Source organism: Dreissena polymorpha, chromosome 10 (genome assembly GCF_020536995.1).
Source record: "Dreissena polymorpha isolate Duluth1 chromosome 10, UMN_Dpol_1.0, whole genome shotgun sequence".
NCBI lineage: Eukaryota > Metazoa > Mollusca > Bivalvia > Myida > Dreissenidae > Dreissena > Dreissena polymorpha.
This window is the reverse complement of record NC_068364.1, coordinates 19,236,729-19,248,777: the sequence shown is the minus strand read 5'-3', so window position 1 is coordinate 19,248,777 and position 12,049 is coordinate 19,236,729. Positions and strand designations below refer to the sequence as shown.

Genomic DNA, 12,049 nt, shown 5'->3' with positions numbered 1-12,049 from the left:
ACGACGACGACGACGACGACGACGACGACGACGACGACGACGACGACGACGACGACGACGACGACGACGACGACGACGACGACGACGACGACGACGACGACGACGACGACGACGACGACGAAGACGACGACACGACGACGACTACGACGACGACGACGACGACGACGACGACGACGACGAGACGACGACGACGACGACGACTACACTACGACGACTACTACGACGAGACGACGACGACTACGACGAGACGACCACGACCACCACCAGCAACACCAGGAGACGACGACTAGGACGACTACGACGACGACGACTACGACGACGACGACGACGACGACGACAGACTACGACGACGACGACTACGACACGACGAGACGACGACGACGACGACGACGACTACGACGACGACGACGGACGACTACGACGACGACGACGACGACGACGACGACTACTACTACGACTACTACTACGACGACTACTTGACGACGACGACTACGACGACACGACGACGACGACGACGACGACGACGACGACGACGACGGACGACGACGACGACTACGACGAAAAACGCGACGACGAGACGACGACGACGACGACGACGAGACTACGACTGACGACTACGACGACGACGACGACGACTACTACGCTACGACGACGACTACGACGACTACGACGACTACGACGACTACGACGACGACTACTACGACGACTACGACGACGACTACGACGACTACTACGACGACGACGACGACGACGATACGACGTACTACTACGTACTACTACTACGACTACGACTACTACTACTACTACTACTACTACGACTGACGACTACTACTTACTACTACGACTACGACTACTACTACTACTACTACGACTACTACTGTACTACACGTACGACTACTGACTACGTAACTACTACTACTTACTACGAATACTACCCTTTTACTGTTGTTTGAATGTGAAAAACCAAACGACTACGAACTACTGATAATACTACGGATACTACTTACTTAATGTTATATATAATAATAATATAATGAGTAATAATAATAATAATAATGATAATAATATAAGAAGAAGAAGAAAGAAGAAGATCCAGCAGAAGAAGAAGAAGAAGAAGCAAGAAGAAGAAGAAGAAGAAGAACAATAATAAATAATATAATAAACTAACTACTAATAATAATAATAATAATAATAATAATAAAATAATGCTATACTAATTATAATTAATTATAAAATAATAATACTAATCATTATGATAATAATTTATACGTTACTAATGACATGAATACATCAGAAGGTTCTGTTCATCTGGTCTGTTTTTGCATCAATTGTTGTACTTGGATTTAAAGTCTTCAATTTGTGTAGTTCTATTTTATTCAAAATTTGAAGCTATACAGTATTTTAGTTTTAAAATGTTTTGTGTATACCCTTTTGTTAAGTTTGCAGTTTGGAGATCCTTTTTACTTGTTGAGCCTCCACTTCTTACCATTGATCCTTTAAATTGCATTTCGCATTATTCCGTGGGTGTTCGTTGCGTGTTTGTGCTTTTTTTTTACAGAGTCAGAAGTATATGCGGCACTAAGTCACTTACAGTAAATTACGTACTTGCTACGAAATGTAAATGAATGAAATTTATACAATAATACATTACATCCGATCACAGATCTATACGACTTACGAGATATGTTTTATCCCGGGGAGGCAATTCATTTAAAAAGATACTTTTCGGTCAGTAGTTGTTTCCCTGATACAGCATCGCGCGTTAAATTCATCCCACGAAATACTACTCATAGTTTCAATTCAACACGCATAAGTACACGTTTTCTTACTATTAATAATGCACGACAAAAATGTGATCGTGCAACTATCTTTGCACCATGTACACAATAAACACTTACATGTAAACGCAATTCAAAGACAAATGAAAGATTTCATCATGCAAATAGATATAACTATTGTATAACAATTTCAGAAACAGTCAAAATGGCGTTATATACTCTTCATAATTGCACTAAACAATCATCTACAAACGTTCTATATACTTTCAAAATTATAGTTATGCATTATCGAACTTTTATCGTGCGGTATTTCGTGATACCCGGTCACCGTCTAGTATTTTTGAAATAAATATGAAAACTATCGGAAATATATAAAGCTCGCTCTGGAACAGCCGGGGCTTAATGCAGGTGCGTAAAGTGTCGTCCCAGATAAGCAGGTGAAGTCCGCACTATGTAAAGATCATGTATAATATTACTCTTTCCGATTATTAACGTGTAGGTTCATTTTCTGTACACTCATTCAACTAATGAATTTCCATATTTAGTGTGAGTGGGAAATACAGTTCCGGTACCTTGTTTTTGCTGTACAAGACATCGTTCAAAAGTGGCGGAACCATTGGTAACATTATTTGAGCCTTTGCCTCGGAAAACTTGGTTAATGCGTAATTCAAGTTTAAGCGGAAAAGAATCGTCCCTGATTAACCTGTACGAACTGCAAAGGTTTACATGGGACGACACTTGTACGCACATCCATTAAGCTCCGTTTTTACGGACAGATGCTCATTTGTTTTATATTGCTATAGATGACTCTTCTGATTATAGAGGAATATCATTAATTATTGTAATGTATTTTCCAATATTGTATACAACAGAATATGCAAATGGCCAGATTTAAATACTAAAAAATTGCAGAATCACAAGCCGGTTTCGCAACGGATATTCAACCATCGACAATTTATTAACTCTCCAAATTATTGCTCAAAAATATACATGTAGACCTGGTGGTAGGTTGTATGTTCTATACGTGGACTTAAAAAAAGATTTGATAGTTTGATTCTTCATAATCTATTTACAACCTGGTGTCAGAGGGAAGCCTTTTTACGTTTTAAAATCCATATATTTCCATATACTCGGATGTGTACGGGTGAATAATAACGTTACGCTAAACTTTAATTGTAACACAGCACACTAATTTTGAATTTGAACACACACGAGTTTTCTACCTTTCTAAAATCTAAAGAAAAAAGGGTGTTTTTTCCCCGAAGACAGCTCTGACATAATTTGCATTTTTTTTTTCGATGACGTTGCGTGCTGCGTTGATACTGAGATCGAGCTACAATCACAATTGAACTCGGAAAAGACGGAAGTCCGTTAATATCATACGAACATTGGATCTATACAAATAATCCGGGAAATGTCACATCTATATATTATACATATATGGTTCTTCTTTTAGCCTAAACTATCATGGAGGAAAGCGAAGGAAAACGTGCAGCTCAGGCCCAAAAATCAAGTTATGCCATTAAATCATACCACAGGAACTATTGATATTTTTCATATTGTTTTAAATATTTTATATCGTTTGATTCAAAGATCAAAACAATACTTACATATGGGTCCGAGATATATGGCTAAGAAATCTCAGACATTCTTGAAAAAGTACATGTATAGAATATTGTAAAGATTTGCTTAGTGTAAATAAATCTGTAAATTATAGCAAATAACTAGCAGAATGTGGTAGATGACAAATTTGTAAACATTATCATGTAAAATGCGTTACATATTGTTGAAAATTGATTAATATGACAGAGAATCGATATCCTAAAATGGTCTTAGTACGTTTAAGCGGCATGACGTAATCGGAAGAACTAATCTGTAAAAAGTATTTTGTACCGTTACGGATTTTGTATTGTTTGGATAAGTAAAGAGAAAGGAAATGTGGAATTATTCTTAATGTAATTTAAACAAAAATTGCTTAATTTTAAAACACATAACTGGCTTGAAGATGTGATACATACAAACAGTTAAATTCTATGTAAAACAAAGACAAATATTTGTTTATCGATATACAAGTTTATGTTCGAAAATCAATTGCTAGATTCAGTTATAAAGAAGCCATTGAAATTTATCGGCATTTAGGAATTTTAAGAGAAGACCGATTATGTACATATTGTTCAGTCTGTTGTAATGATATATGTATTGAAGATGAGTATCATGTATTTTGTCCAAAATTTAACCAAGAAAGGCAAATGTATATCTTTTTATGGCACAATGGTAAACACATCTTCCTTTTTTTTAAATTCTTTTGCAAATTTCCGATGAAAGATAATAAAAAGCATAGCCTTTTTTGCAAACGAAATAATTAAAAAAAGGAAGATTTATATTAAAATTTGTGTTCACAATTGATGAACACAACTCAAAAATAATATTTGGTTACTTATATATTCTATATTTTGGGCCGGTGGCCTTTATTTACAAATAAACGTTTGTCTTGTCTTGTCCTGACATACGAAGTGATAATACAATCATATACTGATATCAAGATATTGTCTTCTTTTGTTTGATGCTATTCGGCTAGGAATTTATAAAATGCGCGAGGATTTAATTGGGAGCCATTTTAACATTTTGTGTACTGTCGTGTCATAATGATAACGGAAAATGAGTAACAAAGGACGATCAACGTATATATTGGAAACACGTTCTTTATTTTCTTCATCGTTGTCGCTTAAATATAACAGTTTATTAAATGCTTGTTTTATATTATTGAATCAGTTCAAATTGTATGATTGAGTATTTCGCATATTGTTAAAAAAAATAACAATTAATAAAAGTATGGTTTACCTGCATAAATAGTTTGGAATTGCATATTTATTTAAATTATAGAATAACAAAGTAAATGTTGAAAATGGTTCTTCATTGTTCTATGTATATTGTTAAATCACTCATTTTATGACAATTATAATTTTTTGTTTAAATAGGCAATCTTACTGAACATTTGCGGATTTTAGGTGATATTGATACTGATTTTAAGGTGATGCCATGTTTTATACAGTAAACTTGAATGTACAGATATTTTTCAATTCATTGCTTTGTAACTGAATTGATGTATTTTTTAACACCTTCCTGTAACTTTTAATTTAGTGCTTTGTTGGAAATTGAGATTTTCATGTTAAAAAGTATGCATTATTCAAGATATATTAAATCTGAAATATTATAAATGTGCAGGTATCAAAGACAAATGCTGATACCTGCACATTGATAATATTTCATTCACTATGTGTGTAATTTCCTATCCTTGACATGAATAAATAATCATGTAAGAAACAAAAATTTGTTTGCAGCTGGTTGTTACTGCATGTGTAATTTCTCTTCAAAATGATCGCTAAGCCAGAATGAAATGATTAAAACTTTACTTGTAGATGTTTTGAACTAAAAGACAGTTCTTCATGATTTTGAAAGCCCGGATATTCGTTCCTGCGTTATTTTTACAGACAGGACATTTGTTCCTACATTATAATGCCAAAACGGCCATTGGTTCAAACATGTTTGCTATCCCGCACATTCGTTCCTACATTACATTTATTTTATTAGCGCCAAGTTTGTGAATTGAATAAAACATAAGAACCGAATTAGAAGTTGATATTGGTATTTTTCTAACTTATAAGTATTTCAATATATCGACATAAAATCAAATCTGTAATCAACGAATCCTTGTAGGAATCGGAGCGACTTTAATGCATATCCATCGTATTGTAGACTTAGGCGTGTGTTTCTTGGCGTACGAGTGACCTTAGAAGAATAGCACAGGCTGACCGCGTTTGTATATTAGAGGTTATATGTTGGAAGTGAATTTGAAGAAGTCGGTCATTACTAAATATGCATATACTTTTTCATACTTCAGTAAATTTAAGTTTAAAAAATCGAGACGTTCGTTATTTAATTAGTCTTCTTATTAATATAATCAAATTAGTCGGCTCATTCTGTGTCGGCTGTTAACTAAGTAAGGAAAATTGAACGGAAGGAGTTAGTCAACAGCGTAATCAGTTGCAGCCAGTCTCCAGCAGACTCATTTCCATCCGTTTTTCAGCGACACCTCACAACAGCCCAAACAGCCAGGTCTGCGCAACAACAGCTGACTACACAGACGAGGAGACTGAACAGTTCTATAAAGATGTAGAGCGCATCATGGCCAAGGTCCCGAAGAAAGACATCCTCATTGTCCAAGGCGACTGGAACGCCGACATTAGACCAGACGCATAACAAAACTTGTCAGGGACGGTTGGTAGATTTGGCATAGAGAGACCAAAGACAGAGGTTTGAGACTTCTTGAGTCTGACAGAAGCCACCAACTCATCCTTGCGAACACGCTGCACCCACACAAACCGTCCAGAATAACGACTTGGCATGCTCCAAACGGGCAAGTACAAAACCCGATCGATTTCACAATGGCGCCTCAACGGTTCAAGTCAAGCATTAACACAAGAACACAAGAATCCTGGCGCATACATCGGCGGTGACCATGACTAAGTGCTCAACACCGTCAATCTGAAATTAAAGAGCAATCACGTCACAAAGAACCCTCGCTTTAGATTTGACTTGGAGAAATTAAACGATCTAGTGATAGCAGATGTATATCAAGTGCAGATAGGTGGCAAGCATCGACACCATAAGCAATAACATCAAAGATGTCCTACTGTCATTGGCTGAATCAGTGCTCGTGAGATAGAAGGAAGAATAAGCCATTGGAAGACCGAAATCATGGACCAATGTGACACAAGAAGAGAGCTAAGCCATGAGAAGTACACAAGCCCGTACTCTTTCGAAAATTTCATGAAAGCGAACAGGGATGTAAGGTAGAACATGAAAGATGTCAAGGAGGAATGGATTTAGGAACAATGTATCATCATCGACAAAGAGATGACCGCTGACAGCATTAAGGAGGTCTGCACCCTGAAGACCCTCACGAATAACAGTCAGGCCAAGTCCAGTGGTATATCAGTCGCTGACGGGAATCTCCTTACCGAGAGTGCTTCAGTCCTAAACAGATGGGATAAATACTGCAGTGACCTCTACAACTATCCGCTACAATCGGACTCCTTCAGAACGATCTCAGACCAGAAGCGGACGACGAGAGTCCGCCCATACTTAAGACAGAGGTGGAGGAGGTAGTGCGTTTTCTTAAGGCAGGAAAATCTACCAAAATGGATAACGTTCCTTCCGAGCTGATTAAGCGCGGACGAGAGGCAACGACTTAAGCATTGACTGCATTATGCTAAAAGATCAGGGAGAAGAAGTGGCCCAATGAGTGGACCCAATAATTGGTCATACCCCTACCAAAAATGGCAACCTCAAGTTGTGAAAGAATTACCGCACCATCTGTATAATCAGTAACCACAGCAAAGTCATACTACGCATCATCCTAAATAGATTGAAAAGTATGCCGAGGAACAGCTGGCCGAGAAGCAGGCTGGATCCTAAACTTCATAATCATCATTGAGAAAAACCTACAACACCAACGTGACCTTAAATTAAGCTTTCGACCGCGTGTGGCATGATAGCCTATGGCATGTTATGAGAGGATTTAACACTGACGAAAGACTGGTGTAAGTCATTCAAGAAATCTACAAAAACGCAACCAGATCAGGGATTCTCAAGGGGACAGCAAGGGGACCTCTTCAGGACATCCGTGGGCGTTCGTCAGGGATTTCTGCTCTCTCCCGTCCTGTTCAACCTTTTCATTGAGAAGATAATGCAGGAGACTCTCCATGACCACCACACCTCTATTTCCATCGGTGGAAGATCCATATCAACTTGAGATTTGCTGGCTGATGATACATACCAACAGATTCTATGAAAGAGCAAGAGCATACGGGATGGAGGTCAGCACGTGGAAGTCAAAGATCATAGTGAACAGCACAACCAACACCAGCAAAGACATTTCCATGAACGGCGAGAAGCTAGAAGAAGTAACCAACTTCAGGTATTTGAGCGCAACCCTGTTCAAGGATGGTACCAGTACCGCTAAGGTCCGAATAAAAATTGCGACGGACGCGATGGCCAGATTGAGCAACTTTTGGACAAGCAGTTTCATCAGCTTCCCCACCAAGGACAGGCTCTACAAGTCCCTCATAGTCTCCATCTTACTCTACGGCTGCGAGACCTCTACGCTTTACGCGGACACATAACGTATTATACAGGCATTGAACACCAATGTGTCCGAAGACTGCTCCGGAGCAAAAGACCAACGAGTACTCCGGAATATAACTGCAACACTTATTGGTCCACAAGAGCCCCTTTTCGTTGACAGTCACCGCGTAGACGAAACCTTTAACGTCTGTATGGCGACACGACTTTGCGACGCAAAAGCGCACATTTTAAATAAATTAGAGAATTTTCAGTTTCACATCAATACTCGATACATGCTCCGATGTTATTTTTAATCATTTTCTCGTATGCCCTCTTTTCTTCAGAGATTTCCACAATTTATGTATTAGTTGTACAAGAATATAATTTTGTTCAACCTGTTGCTACAATGAATATATAGAAATTTAATACAATCAAATCATTGGGACGCCGACTATGTTTTCATTTAATTCGCAAATTTAACACAATGTGTCCTTTTTCTAATCTAAACTGCTTTTTTCAGCTAGTGTCAGAACGAATAGAAACTAATGCTAGACGATAAAAAAACTTTAAGTTAAAGCTTAAACAGCAATTAACATTGAATTAAATAATGTATTATCCACAGATCTAGAACACATCCGTAGAGATTTACTGACGATATAAGCGCGGGCAATATTAGCTTTCCCTGATATTTCGAAACAAACATTTATCGCGCTACCACCTATCTTGAAATTAAACCCGTATTTTAAACGCTTTTTTAATTAAACGCGCATTTTTGAATAACCAACGAAAAGTGATACCTTACAATTTTTTCATTTAGATGGTGATTTATACACGAGTCAGTTTGTTATTTATTGGTGTTTGTTTAAACGCTATTATGCTTCGTAAATGTTGATACACATAAAGTCTGATCACTGATCACCTTGTTCTCTTTTAAAGCAGTTAGGTCACATTAAGCGATGCGGTGAGGTTTACTCAACTTCTCAAGCGTGTAAGTTACAGCAAGAGAAGAAGTCGTTTAATATCACAACAGCAAACATAAAAAAGACTTTTTTGAGCTCGACATCTGACGTAGGAATATGTCAATCACTATATTTGTGAACTGTTTTTAACACTTGATACAGTAGATTTATGAAAGTCGACATCATTTTTTGATAAGCGTTATCAGAGAAATCGATGCAGTACGAATACGGACTCGTTCATGTATGTATCAAAGTTTATTAGAACGAGATTATATTCAAAATGGTTTGATAAGTGGGGGTATTTAGATTTCAGTTCTACTCTTATAAGATCGTAATAGAGGATCATACTTGAAACGGCTGAGGTAAGGCGTTCATTTTGCTATTACTACACAATAACGTTTAACAGTGTTTTTCACTTTGTCGTGAAGGTAAGTTTGTATCAAATTGAATTATTTACACATATCAAACAAATGCTTATATTTGAATTATAAACATATATCAGACGTATGCTTATAATTCTGAGTTGTCGTTCGGAATAAATTTCATTTTAAACAGAGGGGTAATCACGTGACAGACAAGATGGCGACGTCCATGCCGAGGCAGGTATTTTTCGTCGTTGTATACCCTTTATTACTTGTCATATTATTTTTTATTCCGCTCACTTTCCAGCCATATTAGGAAAACAGTAACTGGCTTTTATTTCATAGTAATATTCGCTCTATATCTCGACTTTACTCGGTTCGAAATATCTTAGCGGGATGTTCTTATTAGGGCTCCACTAAAAAAAATTGCGGGGAGTAAAGTCGAGATATAGAGCGAATTTAAATACGATATAAACGCTAATCACCTTTTTACTGATATGGCTGGGAAGTGAGCGTCATTTTAAAAAATAAAGAGAAGTAATAAGGTATAAAACGGCGAAAAATAACTGTCTCGGTACGGACGTCGCCATCTTGATTCTCACGTTATTACACCCGCTGTTATAGTTAGTTGTACATTTATGATGAAGCTTTAAAATGCAATATGTTTATTAATAAATAGGTCATCGGATTTCAAGCCAAACGCGGTTCGTTTCACGTCACAACTAAATATATCTTACTCGTACTTACTCATTTAGGTCATCTGTTGCGGATATATTTCTGGTTTAAATGATTATCAAACTCGTTTTTCGTTGAATCATAATAAATTGATTTGAATTGTCTGTTATAATTGAATGTATTTGAAACAAGTTAAATTGTTAACTTGTAATGGTTTATGTAGTTAAAAATAGACACACATAACCTAGCTTGACATTGAACACCATTATTCTTCCACCTGAATTGCACGTGGCGATTATCTGATTGCTTAACTATAAGATGGTTTATCGCTGAAGCTTTTAATACAGACGAGATGTAGTTGGTATTCGTTTTGGTATCATTCCTTCGTTCTTCAGAACGTCACGGTTCTGGTGCTCATATCTGTATACAATCATAGAGTATTTCGCTGTGATCGAATGTTTTCTCTTTTATTATAATTTGAGTCATGATCCTATAATGTCAATATGTGTTTACAATCAAATATAAAATGAATATCTCTGTGCGTGGATTGGAGCTCCGAACACCGGTTTAAACCCCCAGTGCTTTTGCGTTGACCGTTCCATTGCAAAGGCTCCAGTTTGGCTAATGGTTTGTGCATTTTTTATTTACGTTTTTGTCTTGCCTTATGGCGTTATGCATTTAATGTGTGTCTCACTGTTTCGCAATTGTTTTGTTTCTCAGTTTGACATTTGGTTCATTGCCATAAATAAAGGACCACATTGTATAACAATGTTTCTCAAGTGCAAGTGCATCATAAAATTTTATTAACAGCACAGTTTGTACAATAAGAATCATATGTTGTTGAAATAACTTTACAACAAATGAGAAGAAGGCGTGTATAAAAAAATATTTGAATTGTCTTTATGCTTTAATATTTCTCATGAACAATTCTGTGTATAGTATGAGATTCATAAAATGGATAAACACAACTAAAATGCTAATTATCCAGCGAACTGTTAGTTCAGCACGCTATATTTACGTTGTGATGTTACAACTATAATAAAGCAAGTGTTAGTTTAACAGAATTACATTTGTTTCTCCATAAATGCATAGACGATTTGTGTGCGTATAGATCAACGCATTAAACTGCGCATGTAACGAACATATCACAATGACGATACGCATTAAAATGTTTATTTCAATATTGACCCTACACAGTGGTCAAAGAGCCACCTTCGGTAACGTCTGAATGGTCTGTCATGTAAAATATATTCTGATATTCCTATCGTCAATTTACAAATGTGTTCATTAATGTCCTCATTTTCCTTTTTGTTTTTTATCGAATCAAAATTAATGATGAGCGACAATTGTGTTACATTGTGACTCTCCTGACGACAAATCGCAATGAGTGCTCAAAACACAATTCGTTTTTTATTTACAAAATGAACTATTATATAAATTTGACTTAATTATGTTTATTCCAATCAGATTTACTAATGCTAAAAAATCATACTATTAATGATTAATTTATTTTAGCATTGTGAATTTTAAATGAGTTACGTTTACGAATCAAGCGTAAGCTGATAATCGGCAACGGTTGGAAATGGACTACAAAATAACAATGACGATGGCTATGTTAACCAAAACTTAAGGCAAAATGTTTCATTACTTTCGGTCTATACATAAATGCATAGAGGAGTCAGCCAGATATGACAGTTGAGACACTAGATCTTTAATAAACTAGTTAGGAATAACTCTAAATGTGTTTTCTTTTAACGTATAATTATTTACTGGTTAGTATTTTTTTTATTGCAATTATATTGCAACTTATTCTGCTTGAACTAATTGAAAATTCCTATTGTCACGCTTTAACGGTAATAGCCGTTTATATGTTAAAAAAATTATTGATGATTGTGTTTTGGTCGTCTTTTATATAAATAGTAACAATTCATAACTGATTACAGTTTTGATTCGTTGAAATTATGCCGTTGTGTGCATGCAACATAACGTCTAACCGTTGTTTATAACCATAATAAGATGCACGTACCCATAGATAACTAACACGATTCTTACACGAGCGAACTATAATTATCATTAGTTCTTTTCTTGTTATCAGTATCGCATTGTCGCAAAATTAATCACATGGAAGTGTGAATGATAATTCTATGAA

The 12,049-nt window shown here is 36.4% G+C and overlaps 1 protein-coding gene across 7 annotated transcripts in view; it reads left to right on the top strand.

Moving 5' to 3' along the window:
• Positions 1–9,085: 9,085 nt before the first annotated feature.
• The window catches only part of LOC127848024 (uncharacterized), a 25,716-nt gene continuing 22,752 nt past the window's right edge, over positions 9,086–12,049 (top strand). For 2 of the 7 annotated variants that reach the window (XM_052380309.1, XM_052380306.1), the window contains exon 1: positions 9,096–9,225. The gene's annotated coding sequence lies outside the window, so the exon portion shown is untranslated. Of the gene's footprint in view, positions 9,292–12,049 lie in introns of all 7 variants that reach the window. The other 5 variants (XM_052380305.1, XM_052380308.1, XM_052380304.1 and 2 more) reach the window with 5 other exon arrangements.